This window comes from Syzygium oleosum, unplaced genomic scaffold (genome assembly GCF_021117445.2).
Source record: "Syzygium oleosum isolate NSW1041296 unplaced genomic scaffold, Sole_v2.1 Sole_v2.10, whole genome shotgun sequence".
Lineage (NCBI taxonomy): Eukaryota > Viridiplantae > Streptophyta > Magnoliopsida > Myrtales > Myrtaceae > Syzygium > Syzygium oleosum.
The window spans coordinates 6,045,599-6,067,594 of NW_026607494.1; the positions used below are offsets into that span (position 1 = coordinate 6,045,599).

Below are 21,996 nucleotides of genomic sequence, written 5' to 3' on the forward strand. Positions count from 1 at the left end.
TACAATCACAATCAAGTTACAACGTTCTAAGTGTTTCCCAGCTCCAGTTATGCCAATAACTTAGAGTGTTTAGCCCATTCAATTTTTCACAAAACAATCTCTATCAATCGTGCCAAAAAAAAAAGACACAAATTCTTAGGAGAAGACTTTGTCACGATTCCAAAACACTTGCAATTTCTTTGAGATAGAATTCACGAGCGCGCCACACAATTGATTTTTACAGCCAAAAGCTCTCTGTGTGCTCACTAATGGGCAAAAATCAACATAATCCACCAATTAAGTTCTAGAACTTACCAAATTAGTGCAATGAATGCTCTCTCTATTAACTCTTCCAATTTAGCTACTAAAACATTCTGACGTGTCATTTTATTATTACGGCCAAAAGCTCCCCCCGTGTGGCGTTCACCAAGCACTACACATCAAAAAAAGAACTTATTTAATAAGAAAGAAAATGCTAACGTGACCTTTTTTTTATTATATTTACTAATGTGTTGCGGTAGTATTTACAGTTACTTGTTCGGTATGAACCAGTATATTGCTTCGGTTTCACTGTCCTGTCATGGTCAGCTAGAGAATAATACAGTGGGGCACACGACGAGGACACGCACAGATATTTCCGAAATTCCCCATTTCTTGGCACCTTTCAAGCCCTGTCCTAATGTTACTCCAGAACAAAGAACGACTCTTCAAAGTCCTTTAATCTGAAAATGAGACTGATGGCCTTTCTCAAAGGAGGCATTTCAACGGGGAACAAAAGGAAATATCTCCGAGTCTCATCATTTTATTATCTTGTGTTTATCTGATGAGTTTCTATATCAAATTCAGCTGTGAGATTGAAAAATAACAGTCGCCATTGCCATCAAAGCAAACCCGATCGAGACATCCTTCTCGCTTGGCCGCCAAAATAGGTGACCACTTCAGTGGAGAATTTTCTACTCCAGGAAGGATCTGAAGCTTTGACGATTCTGCTCAAAGAAGTATCCTCAAATATGCTAGGGTCCACGACGACAGACGAAAATGGCTTATAAGTAACTTTGCCCTCCGCTCATTCCTCGAACAGGTCCACGATTTCCTGACAAAAGAAGCAAGAGAAAGGATGTTTCAGATTCTTCTGCTTCTAGGATCACTTTTGCTTCATAAGCAAGCATCACTAGCAGCTCCCCTGGTGAAGGGTAATTGCCCCCAAACATGTGGTGGCGTTGCCATTCCCTTCCCCTTCGGGATTGGAACCGGGTGTTTCCTCAATGAGTGGTACGAGATCGTCTGCCAGGAAAGCAGCAACGGCACCATCCCCATACTGAACAAGGCCAACTTGAGGGTGCTCAAAATTTCGCTACCCGATGACCAAGGTGGAACGAACGGCATGATCAGCGTCAATCTTCCTATAATCTTCTCGTCGAATGTGAGCTGTGGGGGCAATAGAAGCTTCGTGCCTGTGAGCTTGAAAGGAAGCCAGTTCATCTTCTCTGAGTCGAGGAACGTCTTCGCCGCCGTTGGTTGCAACATATGTGCTCTATTGGATGACACAAAGTCTGCTATCATAGGGTGCCAGTCCAAATGCCAAAAACAACACAACATCGTTAGTAAAATGAATTGTTCAGGCAGCGACGGATGCTGCTACACCACTAATACCTTGGATCTTCAAGATTTCAGTGTCACTTTCCGGGCGGACAACAAAACAGCAGAGAATAAATGCGCATATGCCTTCTTGGGAGATAGGTTGTCAAGCCCCGAATCCCCATTGAGCCCGCAACACACTTCTCTGATCGAATAATGAGATGTCCCAGGGTATCGCCAACCCAATTAAATTTATTAGAGATTTATCCACCAGCGAAAGCCACAATCAATACCCGGACAATAATAATAACTGGGGCAAACAGGGGAAAAATAAACACATCCATTACTTATCCAACTTATACAATAGTCACAATTTACAAAACCACCATATATACAAGCACACCGAACTATAAGCCACCGATATCCAAAATGATTGATAGCCTGGGTATCCTATCGTCCAAAAATGGAACACCTCAAAAAGCCTATTCTCAATCCTTATGCTAGCCTCTACGCCCCCTACTTGGCGTCCACTCCGAGTCTGATTCCTCTGCATCTGAACCTAAATCCCCTTGAACTGTCTGCTCCTCTGAGGACTCCGGCTCGACCTCGATCTCAATCGGGTTGTTTATGTCACCCGACTCCGCTGGAACTTCGACCCTCTCCTCCTCGACTGGCTCCTCATCAGACTCGTCCTCTGACACAAACTCGGGGTCGAGCCATTGCTCATACTCAGGTATGGGCACCAGTTCTTCTTCAGACTCATCCTCAGGCTCATCTTCTGGGGCCTCTTCAGGTTCTACCTCGGGTTCTTCCTCTTCTGGTTCTTCCTCTGGAATCGCCTCGAGATCCACGTCCATTGGATCGTACCCCGCCTGCGATTCTTCAGGTTCTGGTTCATGCTCGGCCCCCGAGGGCTTCGGTGCTGCAGGCGCAGGATGAAGTCCTGACTGCGCTAGACTAGTCTCCAAACTAGTCATCTCGCCATCCAGAGGAGGTATGGCTGATGGATCCCAGTCCCCAACTCCATCAAAGGGGACATCGAAGCCACGGACGGGGCCAAACTCATCTACCCCGTCTCGAAAGAACCAAGCGGTATACATGTGGGCTTACCAGAGGGGTAGTCCTATGTCTACCCAAACGACCGTCGTTTTCTTAACCCAGGTCAGATTACCATCTATCGGGTACTCTACAACACTGTGGTCGGTGTGCACCGGTACTCCAAAACGCTCAGGTGGCGGCGGTGGGGGATTCATCACTCAGGTCGGGGTTATGAAATTGTTGGTTGAAACAAGCATGAGAATACATCTCAGTAAGCACACACCCTAAACCCCACCTAGGCTATCACGTACCTCCAGACAATCACAAATACAATCACACACTCAGCCATCACATAGCAGGCATACAATTATGCTTACCTGGGCCTTTCCAACGTGCAACCTGCACGTTAGTCACAATAACACCATTTCCAATCACATGCACGTTCTGATTACATTTCATGCATTCGTTCCGGCCTCCTCACATTCTTTCCACATAATTCGCCAGTGACCCGCGTAATGGTACCGCCTCAGGTTCACTACGACCGTCTCACACTTGATTCGCCAGTGAATCGCGTAATAGTACCGCCTCAGGTTCACTGCGACTATCTCATTCTCAACTCGCCAGTGACCCGCGTAGTAGTACCGCCTCAGGTTCACTGCGACTAACTCATAACAACACTTCAGGGCCCGTGTAATGGTACCGCCTCAGGCCGTGTATCTTGCCCGCGTAGTAGTACCGCTTCAGGCTCAACACCCACCACCTACGATGTCACGCCCCGAACCCCTTCGAGCACGCGACACACTTCTCTGGTCGAATGATGCGACATCCTAGGGTATCGCCGACCCAAATTAAACTTATCAGAGATTTATATCAACAGCGGAAACCACCAATACCCGGACGATAATAACTGGGGTAATCAGGGAGAATGCACATATTCATTTTTCATTCAAACTTATATAATGTCCACAATTTACAAAATCACATATATACAAGCACACCGCATCGCCACACTACATACCACCGATATCGAAAAGGATCGATAACCTGGGTACCCTATCACCAAAAATAGTATGCTTTAAAAGCCTATTCCACAACCCTTACACTTGCCCCTACGCCCTCTACTTGGCGTCCACTCCGAGTCTGATTCTTCGTCCTCTGAATCTGAATCCTCCTGAGTCTCCTGCTCGTCTGTCGGGTACTCTACCACGTTAATGTCGGTGTGCAACGGTATTGCAAAACGTCGTGGCGGCGGCAGAAGGTTCATTGATCAGACCGGGATTCTGAAATGTTTGGTTGAAACAACCATGAGATTACATCTCAAAAAGTACACCCCTAAGCCCCACCTAAGCTATCACGTACCTCCAGACATAAACAACCAATCATACTAACAATCTGACAAATAACCAATCATACTAACAATCACACGCGAACCTACCTGGGATTCTTCATACACCTCTCTGCACGCCAAATAATAATACAGCCAACATGCCACAATGATGCATCATTCATGTCGCAAAACCAAAGCGTGTAATATGAATTCACATGCATCAATACATCACAATCGCCCATGCCTCGATTATAAAGCAAAACCCACTTGGGCACGTCCCATACCATGCCTAGCAGTTTTTACCCCATAATCGAGCATTACATCACACGATACAACCACACTTGCACACTAACTCACGCCATGCGTCAACTTTCGCAATCCTCACACGTCAAGCCAGGTCCAGCTCATTCCCAACTTTTCCACCACTACCGCGAACGCGTAAAACGCATCAGGCCAACGGTCTTCAGACCTCGTCAGGCATCGTCACCCCGTCGGGCCGGGCATCGTCACCTCGTCAGGGACAGCATCGTCCCGCGTAAACGAACATGCCTTAGGACGGAATCCTACACTCAACTTTCCTTCTACCGCGCACGCGTAAAACGCATCAGGCCAACGGTCTTCTGACCTCGTCAGGCATCGTCACCCCGTCAGGCCGAGCATCGTCACCTCGTCAGGGACGGTATCGTCCCGTGTAAACGAACACGCCTCAGGACGGACTCACCCCGCGTAAACGAACACGCCTCACGATATCACTTTTCCAGCCAATCCTACATTCTCGTGCCTTCGTTCCACTCATACCACACATACCACATGGCCACATATACACACGGCCACACACAATCGCACACTTCACATACACTTCACAAATACACATTCTCGCCACATGAACACCACACGATCACCCATGCTTGGCACGCGAACTCAATGCGCAATCACACCATCACGCCTCATGGCCACACACTCTCGGCACACAATCACGCCACATTCAGCCCAAGACACAATCCAGAATCAACCAACAATCACAAACCATACAATCGCATATACGAACTCCAAAAATTCTAAATTTTGGATATATCATAAAAAAACATCTTGATAAACATTTCTTATGAAGAACACGAAATCCGGTTCAATCTGCAACCATGCCTTTTTGTTCCTCGAAATCAGACCAAAATCAGCTCGCTCTAACAGACTGTTTTGTCCTCAAAATACATTTCTTTCAACACCCAAATCACCTTGAAAAGCTTTGAAATTTTTACATGTCATAGAAAAGAGAGTCACCAACAACTTTCGTGAAGGAAGTTTATCAAAAATAGATCTGGAAAATTTTATAAAAATTCGACAAGACAAGAAGGTCGGGATAAACAGTGTTCCGGGCGGTTTCAATACGGTCTGAAAATGGGTTTTCGTACAACCCAAATGGCCTCCAAAAATTCCAAATTTAAAATATGTTATAATTCAAGATATTGGGAGCAACTTTCATGAAGGAAACTTCCTCAAATTCGGCCCCTAAAAGTCTCCACAAAAATGGCAAACCGGACGAGTACAGTAGTCACGAATCCGAGATTCACCCCCAAACAACCAAGATTCAAGTTCTAGCTCACATCCATGGATCTTCAACCCACAAAACCCATTCCCAAATGTCTAATCCAATACGCAACAGCCACTAACAGCCATGATCAGCCACCAATAACCACGATCAACACCCTAATCAACCCCTAAACTACCCTAAACTGCGTCTAAACGAGTCCGTTAATACCCGATATCCTAAATAGGGTTTAGGGCGTGACTTACCCGAACTCTAGACTAACTCGGCTAGAGCGGGAAGGGGGAACGGCTGGCCGGCGGCGATCGGCGTACGGCGACGGCACGGCGGTGGTGGCTTGCTCCGGCGAGCGGCTCCGGCGGTGACTTCACGGCCGAGGAAGAAGAAGAAACGGGGAAGGAGAGGGGCCAACGAAAATGGAGATGGGAGAGAGAGAATGGCCGGTCAAAGTGGTCTTAATGGGTCAAAAGTTGATTGCCACGTGTCGCGATCCGGTGTGTTGGACCCTTTTGCCCTTCAATCTAATGGCCACTATACATTCTTACCCAATAATTGATGGGCCTTTTGGTCTTTCAATAATTCTAATAATTATCCACTTACTTAATCCTCAATTATTGCCCAAAATTGGTCCAAATTCGGAATAGTGAAAATTGGGCACAGGGGCATTCAGAAATTTTCCAGTCCCGGGTCGAAATTCCATTTTTTGACCGTACCAACCCCAAATATACGTGGCCACTCAAAAATGGCGTCGGCCACGCAAAATAGTCACTTACGCCCCCGAAAATCGGCTTCAAAGTCTTGAGGGGCAAAACAGTAATTTTTCACTCCCGGGTCAAAATTCCATTTTTCGACCATACACACTCCAAATATGCGTGGCCACCCTAAAACAACATCGGCCTCGAAAAATAATCACATACGGCCTTAAAAATCAACTTCACAGCCTGGAGGGGTAAAACCGTAATTTTTCACTTCCGGGTCGAAATTCCATTTTTCGACCGTACCCACTCCAAACATGCGTGGCCACTCTAAAACGACGCCGGCCTTGCAAAATAGTCGTATACGACCTTGAAAATCGACACCCAAGTCCGGGTAAATTTTCCGTAATCAAAATCGCTCAATTTCAAATTTTAAAGTCTCTGATTAACGGGCGGCTGTTTAGCAGTTACGCGTATCGACCTAGGGATAGTCGAATCGTGACGGCCTCGATGACAGGGAAAACGTGAGAATTTATCACTAGTGCCGAAGGTCACGATCGGTCGGTTTAAGTTCAGGCTTTGTTCGCCACGTGTACTTTCGGTCGTGCGGAATCACCCGCGATCCGATCGTACATCGTTGGCCAAACCATATCCGTCACCTTCCTAGGATCGGCCCACATTGGCCCAAAATATTTCCTCACCGTTTCTCGGAATCGGTGCCCAATTCACGATCGGGTCCCTGGTCCACGTACCGTTTCCTAATTAGCCCTTCCCTTTCGGTTAGTATCCCGAGAGTGATCAATTCCGGGTGAGACTTACCAAAATGAAATGAGAAATAATATCAACTATATTGATCCCGGAAGTGGGTCGAAATTCAGAATGTTACAAACGACACAGCCCGCGTAATGATACCGCCTCAGGTTGGTCGTCCTCCGGTAATACCGGGCATCGTCCCGCGTAGTCGTACCATCTCAGGACGGATCAATTCCCCGCGTAATGATACCGCCTTAGGGATTTACATTATCACGCGTATTACACCACAATCTCTTTCTCACCCGTTCACACATTCAACACTCACATGCCAACATACTGGCCAATCGTTCTTGGCCCGTGCACGCATCAAACCACGCATTTCTCAAGCTCAATAAACACCCAACACGGCCAATTGACAGTCAATTTCAACTCGGCCCAAGCGTGCACATAACGAAGCACATTTCAACTAAATATTTCACGAACTAACAAACAATCACGGCTGCCATCGGGCCCACAGTCACAGCCACCATCACAGCCACAAATTCAACATTTCCACGCATATTTCGAGCCCTAATAGGCACCACGACACAGCCACATCACGGCACATCAAACCGACACAAATCGTCTCCCAATCGGACCATATGTCCGTCATTTCAATTCCCAATTTTCCAGCATCTAACTCAACACCAAACAGCCACGAAATCAACATAATTTCATTCATAAACCCGCCATAATTAATCCCCAAGTCGGTCCACTAATATAATCACTAAACGGCCTCTAATTAACCCCTAAACAGTCGCCTCACAACCCGATTCAACCCTAATTTTGTCCATCGATACCCGAAGTCCTAAATAGAGTTTAGGGCACGACTTACCAGAACTCTAGACTAACTCGGCTAGAGTGGAAAGGGGGAATGGCTGATCGGCGGCAAGCGGCAGCACGCGGCGGCAGCGAGCGGCGGCGGTGACGACGGCTTTCTTGGCCGCGGTCACTCACGGCCACAGGAGGAGAGAGAGAGAGAGGTCGCCGAGAGGGAGAGGGAGAGGGAGAGAGAGAGGGACGGCGGCGTGAGGATGGTGGTGGCTCAGTGGCGGGACTACGGTGGCACGGCGTGCGGTGGCCGGCGAGCGGCGGCGTGGCAAGAGGGGGCGGTCGGCTCGGTGAGAGGAGAGGAGGGAGCTGAGAGATAGAGAGAGAGAATGAAGAGAGAGAGAGATGATTTGGGTTTAAATAATCAAGGTCAATAATTGAAGGGCCAATTGACCATCTTGCCCTTCTCTCACAATTCCAATCAACGGTCCAGATTCGATCTTATCTTGAGATCGACGGTCCGGATCAAATCTTTTCTAAAATATCCAAGCGCAATTTGGGAATTTCCCAAAAAGTCCAAGGGCAAAATTGTCCAAAAATCTCTAATTCTTAGGCTAGGACGAAATTACCAAAATGCCCTTCCCAAATTACATTGGTCTTAACAAATCTCTAGGGATAAAATGGTCATTTTCCATTTCTCGCCGAAATTCAATTTTTTTGAAGGATTCGAGCAAATCCGAGGCTACCCGAGCAATTGACAACATCGTCCAAGTACCCTGTCGTGACTTTCTAAATTTCCAATGCCCAACTTGATCTCTAATTTAATGACTAAACTTTACATAACGCCACTTGAGAAATCTCAAACTAACGGGTGGCTTTTAAGGTAATTCGCCTTATTGACCCGTGGCCGATACTAAATCAAACCACGTACAAGTTTACTCGGGTCGTGACGACCTCGGTTGTCACTTAATCGCGAGGATCGATTGCTAGATCCGACGGGCACGATCGTTTGGCATAGGTTCCGGGTCATTCGTCGATTCATTTCGTGGTCAAGCGGCATCACCCGCGATCCACTAATATGACATTGGCGAACTGATCCCTGACTATCTTTGGATCGGCCTTTATTGGCTCAAAATGTCACCTCGACAATTTTCATGGTCGATAGTCGGTTCACGATCGAGTTCTTTGGTCGCGCGAATTTAGATCCCTAATTAGCCTTTCCCTAACGGTTAGTATTCCCGAAGTGATCAATTCCGGACGAGATATAATTACAAGCACATCCATAAACTATTCATTTCATAAATCCCAAGTGGGTCAGATTTCAGAATGTCACAACTCTTCCCCCCTTATAAAAATTTCGTCCTCGAAATTTACAAATTACATTAACTACTCAAACAAGTGGGGGTATTGACGCTGCATTTGCTCTTCACTTTCCCATGTCGCGCCTTCAGTCTCGTGGTGTTCCCAAATAACCTTGACAATCGGGATCGTCTTGTTCCTTAGAACCCGTTCTTTCCGATCTCCAATCCTTACTTGTCTCTCGACATATGACACCCTGTCATCGACTTCTATCTCCTCATAATTCAACACGTGAGTTGGGTCCGGTTCATATTTCCTTAACATTGATACGTGGAACACATTATGCACTTGCGACAAATTCGGCGGGAGTGCAAGGCGATAAGCTAGATCTCCAATCCTTTTTAAAACCTCAAAAGGTCCCACGTACCTCGGACTCAACTTTCCTTTCTTACCAAATCTGGACAGTCCTCTCATGGGCGATACCTTAAGAAATACGTGATCCCCTACTTAAAACTCCAAAGGTCTTCGCCTTCTGTCTACATAACTCTTTTGACGGCTTTGAGCTATTTTCAGCCTTTCGCGAATTGCCTTAACAGCCTCAACTGACTGTTGAACTAATTCTGGTCCGGTTATACTCCATTCTCCTACCTCGTCCCAACACACGGGCGTTCTACAAGCTCTGCCATATAGCGCTTCAAAGGGCGCCATTCCGATGCTCTGCTGAAAACTATTATTATATGCAAATTCTGCTAAGGGCAATTGCTCTTCCCACTTACCCTGGAAATCCAATACACATGCCCTAAGCATATCCTCTAGAGTCTGAGTCGTCCTTTCACACTGACCATCTGTTTGTGGATGGCAAGCTGTACTGAACTGCAGCTTTGATCCTAATGCCGTCTGCAGACTCTTCCAAAAATTGGCGGTAAACCTAGGATCACGATCTGAGGTAATCGTCACCGGTACCCCATGCAAACGAACTATCTGTTGCACATATAACTCAGCATACCGATCTAATGCGAAGTCCTTTCGCACAGCAAAAAAGTATGCCGACTTTGTCAATCTGTCGACAATCACCCAAATAGTATCATGGCCTCTTTGGCTCCTTGGTAATCCCGTTACAAAATCCATAGTTATATGCTCTCATTTCCATTCTGGGATTTCCAAGGGTCGCAATAATCCCCCGGGCTTACAATGCTGTGCCTTCACTTGCTGGCACGTCAGACATTTAGCCACATGTCTGGCTATATCTACCTTCATACCATTCCACCAATAGTACTGCCTCAAATTCTGATACATCTTGGTACTACCTGGGTGGATACTATAACTACTACGATGCGCTTCTGACAAAATCTCTTCCTTAATTTCCGCATCGTCAGGCACACATAATCGCTCACGGAACTTCAGTATCCCGTCTTCGGATATCTGGAAGTCCGGCTTTCTCTTGGTCTCATCCATCTCCAGAATCCTTTGGATTTCTTGATCCGTAGACTGCAAGGTCTTAATCTTAGCCTGGATCTCCGGTTCAATCCTAAGCGTGGCCAACAAACTCGAGACTTGACTTACTTCAAATCTAAACTCCGAGTCTCGTACTTTTTCTAACAATGCCCATTCCTTGACCATCAAATGAGCGATGCTTGACTTCCGACTCAATGCATCAGCTACCCGGTTGGCCTTTCCGGGATGATATAGAATATCACAGTCGTAATCTTTTAACAACTCCATTCACCGACGCTGCCTCATATTAAGTTCCTTTTAAGAAAATAAATATTTGAGGCTCTGATGGTCGGTATAAATCTGAAATTTCTCTCCGCATAAATAGTGTCGCCAAATCTTCAGGGTGAATACTATTGCGGCTAATTCCAAATCGTGCGTCGGATAGTTCAACTCATGCGGTCTTAACTGCCTTGATGCATAGGCCACTACTTGCCCATTTTTGCATGAGTACACACCCCAATCCTTTCAACGACGCATCACTATAAATTTCATATCCTCCGGGTCTTGATGGAATAGTCAACACCGGTGCCGTTGTCAATCTATGCTTCAATTCCTGGAAACTCCTTTCACATTTGTCGGTCCATTCAAATCTCGTTTCCTTTTTCAACAAATGTGTCAATGGTGTCGCTATTGCCGAAAACCCTTCCACGAAATGACGATAATATCCTGTCAAACCCAGAAAGCTTCGAACCTCTGTTACCGTCGTTGGTCTAGGCCATTTCATTACCGCCTCAATCTTTGATGGATCCACTGAGATTCCTTCCCCAGAGATCACATGTCCGAGAAATGCTACTCGATTGAGCCAGAATTCGCACTTGCTAAACTTAGCATACAGTGCGTTCTCTCTTAAAGTCTGCAACACCTTACTCAAGTGAAACTCATGCTCCTCTAGGCTCTTCGAGTACACCAATATGTCGTCTATAAAAATGATCATGAATTGATCTAAGAATTCTTTAAACACCCGATTCATTAAGTCCATAAAGGCAGCAGGGGCATTCGTCAATCCAAACGGCATTACTGTAAATTCATAATGTCTATATCTCGTCCTAAATGCTGTCTTTGGTATATCCTCCTTCCTAATCCTCAACTGATGATATCCCGTTCTTAAATCAATTTTAGAGAACACCGAAGCCCTTTGTAACTGATCAAACAAATTATCAATCCTCGGCAGGGGATATTTATTTTTGATCGTCACCTGATTTAGCTGCCTATAATCAATACATAACCTCAACGATCCATCTTTCTTCCTCACAAATAATACTGGCGCTCCCCACGGAGACGCACTCGGACGAATAAATCCCTTGTCTAATAACTCTTGCATTTGCACATCTCCTTTAACTCCGACAACGACATTCTATAAGGTGCCTTCGAGATTGGCTCAGTTCCAGGTGCCAACTCGATTACAAACTCTACCTCTCTTTCTGGTGGCAATCCCGGCAATTCCTGAGAAAAAACATCGAGATACTCGCACATCACGGCTATGTCCTCTAGCCTCGGCTCTTCAGCCGTTAAATCAACTACAGCCGCTAGAAATCCTTGACACCCTTCATTCAACAACTTAGTCATTTTTAGCGACGAAATCCATGGAATTGAAGGTCCTCCTCGATTTCCCACAAATTTGAATTCCGGGTGTCCAAGAGGATTAAATTGGATCACTCTGCTATTACAATCCATTACGGCCCTTTGCTTAGACAGCCAGTCCATACCCACTATCACATCAAAATCGTACATGTCTAGAACCGCTAAATCAATCATTTCCTCCCTATCACCAATCACAATCTTACAATTCGGGAACCCCAACGAAACTAGCATCTTATCATTCAAGGGAGTCGTAATACATAACACAACATCAAGCGACTGCGGTTCTATACCAATCAACTCAACAAATTGCTCAGATATAAATGAATGTGACACTCTAGGGGTCAAATAAAGCATACGCAGCATGGTCGCACAGAGAAACCGTACCTGTGACAACCCCTGGCGCGTTCTCAATTTCTCTTATGGCCATGGCGTACACCCGTCCTTGCGCCTGTGGCCTATTCTGATTAGCTGTCTGGGTCACTCCAGTCTGGTTCCCGTTCCGGGGTGGCGACAATGCAGGCGATCTATTCTGTCTGAGGTTGGGGCAATACCTTACATGATGACCAAATCCGCCACATCCGAAACATGCTCCGCCCCTGGTTGGACAAGGTCCATTTCCATGTCTTTCCCCGCACACTCGACATGGACCATTCTGATTACGGGCCGGCTTCCCTATATTCCTTCTAGCCGGAGGGACAAAACGTCGATTACCCGTCATTGGCCTCTTCCCTAACTGACGGTTGTCCCTACCCTGGGCAAACCTCGACCCAGAAGCGGCGGCCCTATCCGCCAAATCCCACTCAATCGCTTGAGCCCTATCATAAATCTCATTATACCCTCTCAAATTCAATGAGATCGTTTGGCTGCGAAGGTCCGGTTTCAAGCCATCTCGGAACCTCCGGGCCCTATCCAACGGGTCCTCAACCATTTTCGGGGCGAACTTAGACAATCGAGCAAATTCAGCCTCGTACTGATCCACCGTTCTCTGCCCCTGACGCAACCTCATAAACTCAGATAATTTTTGTTCCCGGGCACTCTCAGAAAAATATTTGCCGTTAAAGCCTTCTACAAACATCGCCCAAGTCTGGGCAGTACCCGCAGGGAATATCATTCCTCTGGTGGCTTTCTACTAATCATTTGCATTTCCTTGCAATTGATATACCACTAACGTCACTTTCTCCTCGTCTGTACACCCCAATACTTCAAACGCTTTTTCTAATTCCTCCACCCATAGCGATGCACTGTCAAGGTCGCCTCTACCATCAAACTTAGGAGGCTTTAATTTCAGAAACTATTCCACTAATTGGTGCATTTGCCTATCTGCATTCATCTGCCCCTGCCCATGATTCTCATTATTATTATTGGCAGCAGCGGCCTCGGCAGCTTGGGCAATCGTGGCAGCTCGTTCCTGAGTCTGCTGTCCAATCAGATTTCCGATCTGTTCTAGGGTCCTCATGACCGCTTCCATTCTACGATCTTCTGCCGGTCGGGCTCGGGCTCGCGAGTTGGATGAACCCCCAGTTCCTCTACCTCGCGAACTCATCCTCACGATTTCTACCACTCGACTACCTGCTATAATTCCACTCAGGAATTAGAAACCTAGGCCAACTATGTCAATCTAGCCCTAGGCAGTGAATTAACGCAATAATTCACTCAGCAGGCAATCAATCACCACAGCATAATGCCACACTCAATAGGGTCTGTGAACTTACCTCAGGTCCAGACGCACCTGCATCTCAATCATTACAACAATTAATTCACCCAACAATCACAACAAACAATTTGGAGGCACGTGTAGCTTATTCCACCCTATGACTTGCTAAGGTCTCCCCAGATCACTACCCCAGGGTCTCTGCCCCTTATCACTCCAAACTTCGACCAACTTAGATCGAGCGGTCCTCGCTCTGATACCAAACCAAACAGTGATGTCATGCGCCGAATCCCTATATAGCCCACAACACACTTCTCTGGTTGAATAATGCGATGTCCCAGGGTATCGCCGACCCAATTAAATTTATCAGAGATTTATCCATCAGCGAAAGCCATAATCAATACCCGGATAATAATAATAACTGGGGCAAACAGGGGAAAAATAAACACATCCATTACTTATCCAACTTATACAATATTCACAATTTACAAAACCACCATATATACAAGCACACCAAACTATAAGCCACCGATATCCAAAATGATTGATAGCCTGGGTATCCTATCGCCCAAAAATGGAATACCTCAAAAAGCCTATTCTCAATCCTTACGCTAACCTCTACACCCCCTACTTGGCGTCCACTCCGAGTCTGATTCCTCTGCATCTGAACCTAAATCTCCTTGAACTGTCTGCTCCTCTGAGGACTCCGGCTCGGCCTCGATCTCAATCGGGTTGTTTATGTCACCCGATTCCGCTGGAACTTCGACCCTCTCCTCCTCGACTGGCTCCTCATCAGACTCGTCCTTTGGCACAAACTCGGGGTCGAGCCATTGCTCATACTCAGGTATAGGCACCGGTTCTTCTTCAGACTCATCCTCAGGCTCCGATGCTGCAGGCGCAGGATGAAGTCCTGACTGCGCTAGACTAGTCTCCAAACTAGTCATCTCGCCATCCGGAGGAGGTATGGATGATGGATCCCAGTCCCCAACTCCATCAAAGGGGACATCGAAGCCACAGACGGGGCCAAACTCATCTATCCCGTCTCAAAAGAACCAAGCGGTATACGTGTGGGCTTGCCAGAGGAGTAGTCCTATGTCTACCCAAACTACCGTCGTATGCTTAACCCAGGTCAGATTACCATCTATCGGGTACTCTACAACACTATGGTCGGTGCGCACCGGTACTCCAAAATACTCAGGCGGCAACGGTGAGGGATTCATCGCTCAGGTCGGGGTTCTGAAATTGTTGGTTGAAACAACCATAAGAATACATCTCAGTAAGCACACACCCTAAACCCCACCTAGGCTATCACGTACCTCTAGACAATCACAAATACAATCACACACTCAGCCATCACATAGCAGGCATACAATTATGCTTACCTGGGCATTTCCAGCGTGAAACCTGCACGTTAGTCACAATAACACCATTTCAATCACATGTACGTTCTGATTACATTTCATGCATTCATTCCGGCCTCCTCACATTCTTTCCACATAATTCGCCAGTGACCCGCGTAATGGTACCGCCTCAGATTCACTACGACCGTCTTACACTTGATTCGCCAGTGACCCGCGTAGTAGTACCGCCTCAGGTTCACTGCGACTAACTCATAACAACACTTCAGGGCCCGTGTAATGGTACCACCTCAGGCCGTGTATCTTGCCCGCATAGTAGTACCGCCTCAGGCTCAACACCCACCACCTACGACACAACCTGCATAATGATACCGCCTCAGGTTGGCCGTCCTCCGGTAATACCGAGCATCGTCCCGCGTAGTCGTACCGCCTCAGGACGGATCAATTCCCCGCGTATTGATACCGCCTCAGGGATTTCCATTATCACACGTGTTACACCACAATCTCTTTCTCACCCGTTCACACATTCAACACTCACATGCCAACATACTGGCCAATCGTTCTTGGCCCGTGCATGCATCAAACCACGCATTTCTCAAGCTCAATAAACACCCAACACGGTCAATTGATAGTCAATTTCAACTCGGCCCAAGCGTGCATATAACGAAGCACATTTCAACTAAATATTTCACGAACTAACAAACAATCACGGCTGCCATCGGGCCCACAGTCACAGCCACCATCACAACCACAAATTCTACATTTCCACGCATATTTCGAGCCCTAACAAGCACCACGACACAGCCACATCACGATACATCAAACCGACACAAATCGTCTCCCAATCGGACCATATGTCCGTCATTTCAATTCCCAATTTTCCAGCATCTAACTCAGCACCAAACAGCCACGAAATCAACATAATTTATTCATAAACCCGCCATAATTAATCCTTAAGTCGGTCCACTAATATAATCACTAAACGGCCTCTAATTAACCCCTAAACAGTCGCCTAACAACCCGATTCAGCCCTAATTTTGTCTGTCGATACCCAAAGTCCTAAATAGAGTTTAGGGAACGACTTACCCAAACTCTAGACTAACTCGGCTAGAGTGGAAAGGGGGAATGGCTGATCGGCGGCAAGCGGCGGCACACGGCGGCGGCGAGCGGCGGCGGTGGCGACGGCTACCTTGGTCGTGGTCACTCACGGCCACGGGAGGAGAGAGAGAGAGTTCGCCGAGAGGGAGAGGGAGAGAGAGAGGGACGGCGGCGTGAGGATGGTGGTGGCTCGGTGGCGGGGCGGTGGTGGCACGGCGGGCAGTGGCCGGCGAATGGCGGTGCGGCAAGGGGGGGCGGTCGGTTCGGTGAGAGGAGAGGAGGGAGCCGAGAGATAGAGAGAGAGAATGAAAAGAGAGAGAGAGAGAGAGAGAGAGGATTTGGGTTTAAATAATCAAAGTCAATAATTGAAGGGCAATTGACCATCTTGCCCTTCTCTCACAATTCCAATCGACGGTCCAGATTCGATCTTATCTTGAGATCAACGGTCCGGATCAAATCTTTTCCAAAATATCCAAGGGCAATTTGGGAATTTGTCAAAAAGTCCAAGGGTAAAATTGTCCAAAAATCTCTAATTCTTAGGCTAGAGCGAAATTACCAAAATGCTCTTCCCAAATTACATTGGTCTTAACAAATCTCCAGGGGTAAAATGGTCATTTTCCATTTCTCGCCGAAATTCAATTTTTCTAAAGGATTCGAGCAAATCCGAGGCTACCCGAACAATTGACAACATCGTCCAAGTACCCTGTCGTGACTTTCTAAATTTTCAATGCCCAACTTGGTCTCTAATTTAATGACTAAACTTTACATAAGGCCACTTGAGAAATCTCAAACTAACAGGTGGCTTTTGGGGTAATTCGCCTTATTGACCCGTGGCCGATACTAAATCAAGCCATGTACAAGTTTACTCGGGTCGTGACGACCTCGGTTGTCACTTAATTGCGAGGATCGATCGCTAGATCCGATGGGCACGATCATTTGGCATAGGTTCGGGGTCATTCGTCGATTCATTTCGTGGTCAAGCGGCATCACCCGCGATCCACTAATATGACATTGGCGAACTGATCCCTGACTATCCTTGGATCGGCCTTTATTGGCTCAAAATGTCACCTCGACAATTTTCATGGTAGATAGTCGGTTCACGATTGAGTTCTTTGGTCGCGCGAATTTAGATCCCTAATTAGCCTTTCCCTAACGGTTAGTATTCCCGAAGTGATCAATTTCGGGCGAGATCTAATTACAAGCACGTCCATAAACTACTCATTTCATAAATCCCAAGTGGGTTAGATTTTAAAATGTCACATAGGTCATAGTTCGCACCTTCAACTACAGACTTCGATGAGTTGATGGCCAGTGGAAGTTTCCCAGCGGTGCTAGAATGGGGGATAGCTAAATCCTCCCAAGCTGCGCGAGAAATTTACAAAGATGGCTTCATCTCCGACGATTCCTATAACTGCAGCACAGTCTGCTTCAATTTAGGATATCGCAAGGTGATGCCGTTTTTGCAGTGTTCTTGCCATATGGGCTTCACCGGTAACCCCTATATTAAACATGGATGCGAAGGTAAAACCAGTTACATTGTATCACAACAATGATTGGAAACGCATCATCGAAACGCTGAACTAATAAAGAGAAGTAGCAATTTGGAGGCTGAAGTAGCTTTACGGGCAATTGCAAACACCCAATAAAGAGACGAAGCTCCACTAATTTTGATTTGTCATCTTTTGTTCAGATGTCGATGAATGCGAAGATCCGACCAATCGTTGCCCTGGAAGAAAGTGTGTGAATCGACGAGGTTCCTATGATTGTGTAGACGGAAGCAAGACAATCAAGCTTGTCCTCATAGGTAAGCAAATTTCCACAATCTGTCATGAGATATGAACAAGGACTTTCCATCTTTTCTGCACCCAGATTCGCGAATATCACATCCTATCATTTAAATAATGCAACATGGAGTCTCCAAGTGATAAAAGCCGCAATTTAGAAAGTGTTATATAGCATAATGCGTTTTCAGTGGATCGGATGTTCGATATTCCTACATAGCTCTTCAGAATTCAAGTTTGCTGTTTGATCTAGGGGAAATTACCAAAAAAGTTCCAAACCTATTGTACTTGTATCAATTCAATCTTAAACCTTTTAATTATGCAAATTTAGTCCTAAACTTTTCCACGTTTTGTAAATTGAATCCATTCGGCCAATTTTGATCGAAAATTACTGACGTGGACATCAGCCGCCTTTTGTAACACGATCAGTGCTGATGTGAATATTTTTTTAATAATTTTTTTGTTTCTTTTTTCTTTTCTTCTCTTTATTTTGGGGGGGTGGGGGCGAGGGAGGTGCTAAGAGCCGGCAAGGATCATTGGCCAACTCTCATCGGCCACAAGTGAGTGGGTCGTTGCTAGCAAGGGCGTCGCAGCCCTTGTGGTCGGTGAAGGCTTGGACGAGGGTTGCGATGTCCTTGTCGGCCAAAGCAAGGCCATGAAGCCCGTCGCCCAGATCTAGCAAGGGCCGCGATGCCCTCGCCAGATTTGGGCCAGGTGAGGGGCCGCGTCAATAATTTTTTCCCAAAATTTGTAAGATGGATTCGATTGTCAAAAGATGAAAAGGTTTAGGACTAATTGACACAATTAAAAGGTTATAAGACTGAATTAGCACAAGTGTAATAAGTTTGGGACTTTTTCGGTAATTTCCCCTTTCATTTGGGCGCACATTTTTTCCTACAATTGTAGTCAAATTAGTTTATACCCTTTAACTCGATCTACTCATCAACAAATATAATACGTCAAACCTAACACGAGGATTTTTCCTTTTTACCCTTAATGCCCACATAATCCCGATCAACCAATGCCTCTATTTTTTTTCCTTTAGACCAATTTTCACCGGAAATCGCTAACGTTGCGGTGTGTCAAGTTAGACGATCAGTGAAGATAAGACCGCCACGCAATGATTTTCAATAAAAATTGACTAGAAGTACTACAATTGAATTTCGCATGAAGGTTTAGGACTAAATTGCGAAAATTTTAAAAGTTTAGGATTAAATTGGTATCCATACAATATATTTAAAATTGATTGGGTAACTTTCCCTAAAGGAAAAATGACACAAATGGTCTGTGAACTTTGACCCATTATGCAATGTCGTCCCTGAACTTTTAATTTGTTCAATATGGTCCTTGAACTTTAGTAGAATGTGCAATGTCATCCATTCGTACATTGAACATTTTCATATAGTCCAGGGGTTAGATTGAATATGTACCAAAAGTTCAGAAGCAACATTGAACAAATTAAAAGTTGAGAGACCACATTACACATTGGGCTAAAAGTTAGGGATCATTTGTGTAATTATTCCTTCTCAAAATACTAATATATTTTAGTCTGTATGATGAACATCCTAGTATGAGGGTGAGATAAAGTTTAGTAAGAGTAACATTGAAATATGGATACCATTTTAAAATTAGTCATTTTAAATTGAGTAGATGGTTTACATGACATCAAACAAATTGTATTACATTCAATTTTGCTAAGAAGCCTTTTCTGATACAATCTCCTTTAATAATCTAAATTAATTAAAAAAAAGCCCAATGGGATTTTCAATTGGTTCTCATAATTAGTTGGTGGCTTCCTATGATGGGAAGAAATTGCTACTTGGCCGAAGGAAAAATATCCATAAGTCAATGTGAGATTAATAGTTTTCCTTCTTCCAAATTAGTTTATTCATAGATAGATAGCTTAGCACAGCAATGTCGACTCTTACGAGCAGGTGCTTTTTCATAACTTTGCCCCCTGCTAAATATCCGGAATGCAGGACTCGGAGCGAGCGTTGGAGGATTAGTGCAAATGTTGCTTCCCTCATGGTGGTTATACAAAGTCATCATGAAAAGAAGTGAAATGAAGCAGAAAGAGAAGTACTTTAAATCGCAGTGGGGTCTCTTGTTGCAACAACATCTATCTTCATCACCTGAAGGCAATGTTGCGAAAAGCAAATTATTCCGCTTCAAGGACTTAGAGAAGGCCACCGACCGTTTCCACGAGGATAGGATACTCGGCCAAGGTGCACAAGGTGTTGTTTACAAGGGAATGCTGACTGATGGAAAAATAGTTGCAGTTAAGAAATCAAAATTGATAGATAAGGGAAAAGTTGAAGAGTTCATCAACGAGGTCATCATTCTCTCACAAATCAATCACAGGAATGTGGTTAAGCTAATGGGGTGCTGCTTGGAAACAGAAATCCCGCTTTTAGTATATGAATTCATACCAAATGGGACTCTTCACCGGTATCTACATGACCCGAATGAAGACCTTCTCGCATCATGGGACATGCGCCTACGAATTGCAACCGAAATCGCAGGAGCCTTATTCTACTTGCACTCGGCAGCTTCTATACCCATCTATCATCGCAACATCAAGTCAACCAATGTCCTCTTGGATGAGAAACATCATGCTAAAGTCACAGATTTCGGTATTTCTAAGTCTGTATCCCTCGACAAAACTCACGTAACCACATTGGTGCGGGGGACTTTTGGATACTTGGATCCAGAGTACTTCAAAACAGGTTATTTTATAGACAAAAGCGATGTGTACAGCTTTGGAGTGGTCCTTGTTGAACTCTTAACCGGGCAAATGCCAGTCAGTTGGCTTGGGGAAGAAGGAAGGAGCCTCGCGGACTATTTTATTAATTCGATGGAGCAGAATTGTTTGTTTGATATTGCTGATGCTCGAGTTATGAAGTCAAGCAAGAAAGAAGAGATTACAACAGTTGCTAACCTCGCAAGAAGGTGCTTGAGCTCCAGTGGGAGGAAGCGGCCGACAATGAAAGAAGTGGCAATGGAGTTGGAGGGAATAAGGAAGCTCCAAAGCTTTTCGAGCTTCCAACAATATCAAGAAAAGATCGAGGCCGCTGAATCTCGTGACTCTAGTTTCACATCCGGCAAGTCTTTCGCGGACACAGGTGTAACTACATTTTCAGACGTGCAGCCACTCGCACATTCTGAATCATGGTGAAGGCAGCAATTTCTGGCATCATCTCCGCAACAATTTCAAGCTCTACAGGCAGAGGCCAATGACCCGAATATATAAGCCGCACCAATTATAGACAGTTTTTTAAAGTTGTTTCCTCGTTGCTGATGTTGGGATCAAAAGAGTGTTTGAGCAGTACCCTTTTAAAATTTCTCTGGCTCAGCGTCAGTTTTTAGCGTAAGTACTATAATGCTGTTTATATGCCAATTAGAAAGAGCTGCAAAATCATCCTGCTAATATATCATGAAGTGGCTTATTGCATCTCGAGGATCCTTGAAAACTTGTCTTTAATCCAGTTACTGTGAGGATTATATTAGAGTTGCTCGTGTAATCTTGGGAACAAGCGTTCTAATTGCATCAACCTTTATCCCTTACTGAGAAAAGTGTGATGCGATATGCGATTTTAGTTTCAGATAAACATACAAAATTCTATGGTCTGTCGGCTAAAAAAATTGGAAAAAATTTGTATGGGATGAATTTCAAAGTTATCGTAAATTTCCAATCATGTTGGTAAAAGAACATGATTGGTAACTGGCTTGTCAAGAACCGATAATAAATTACCAACACTATCATAAATTAACCAACATTTCAATAAAATAGAAAATTTCCAACTACTCTGAATGTTTACTAGTATCGTAAACAATTATTAATTATCAGGATTCCACCAACATATCAAAGAACTAGTAAATTACCAACTTCTTGAAATTTCACCATTGTGGTAAATAACTATCACTGCCATGAAGAATTTATCATCATTCAAATTCAGTAATAACTTACCAACTCTTCTGAAATTTTACCAGTAAAGTAAGTAAATTGACAAT

General features: G+C 45.1%; 1 pseudogene; it reads left to right on the forward strand.

Annotated features, from left to right (window-relative positions):
• Positions 1–648: 648 nt before the first annotated feature.
• LOC115665005 (wall-associated receptor kinase-like 1) lies at positions 649–21,522 on the forward strand (annotated as a pseudogene).
• The last annotated feature ends 474 nt before the right edge of the window (positions 21,523–21,996 follow it).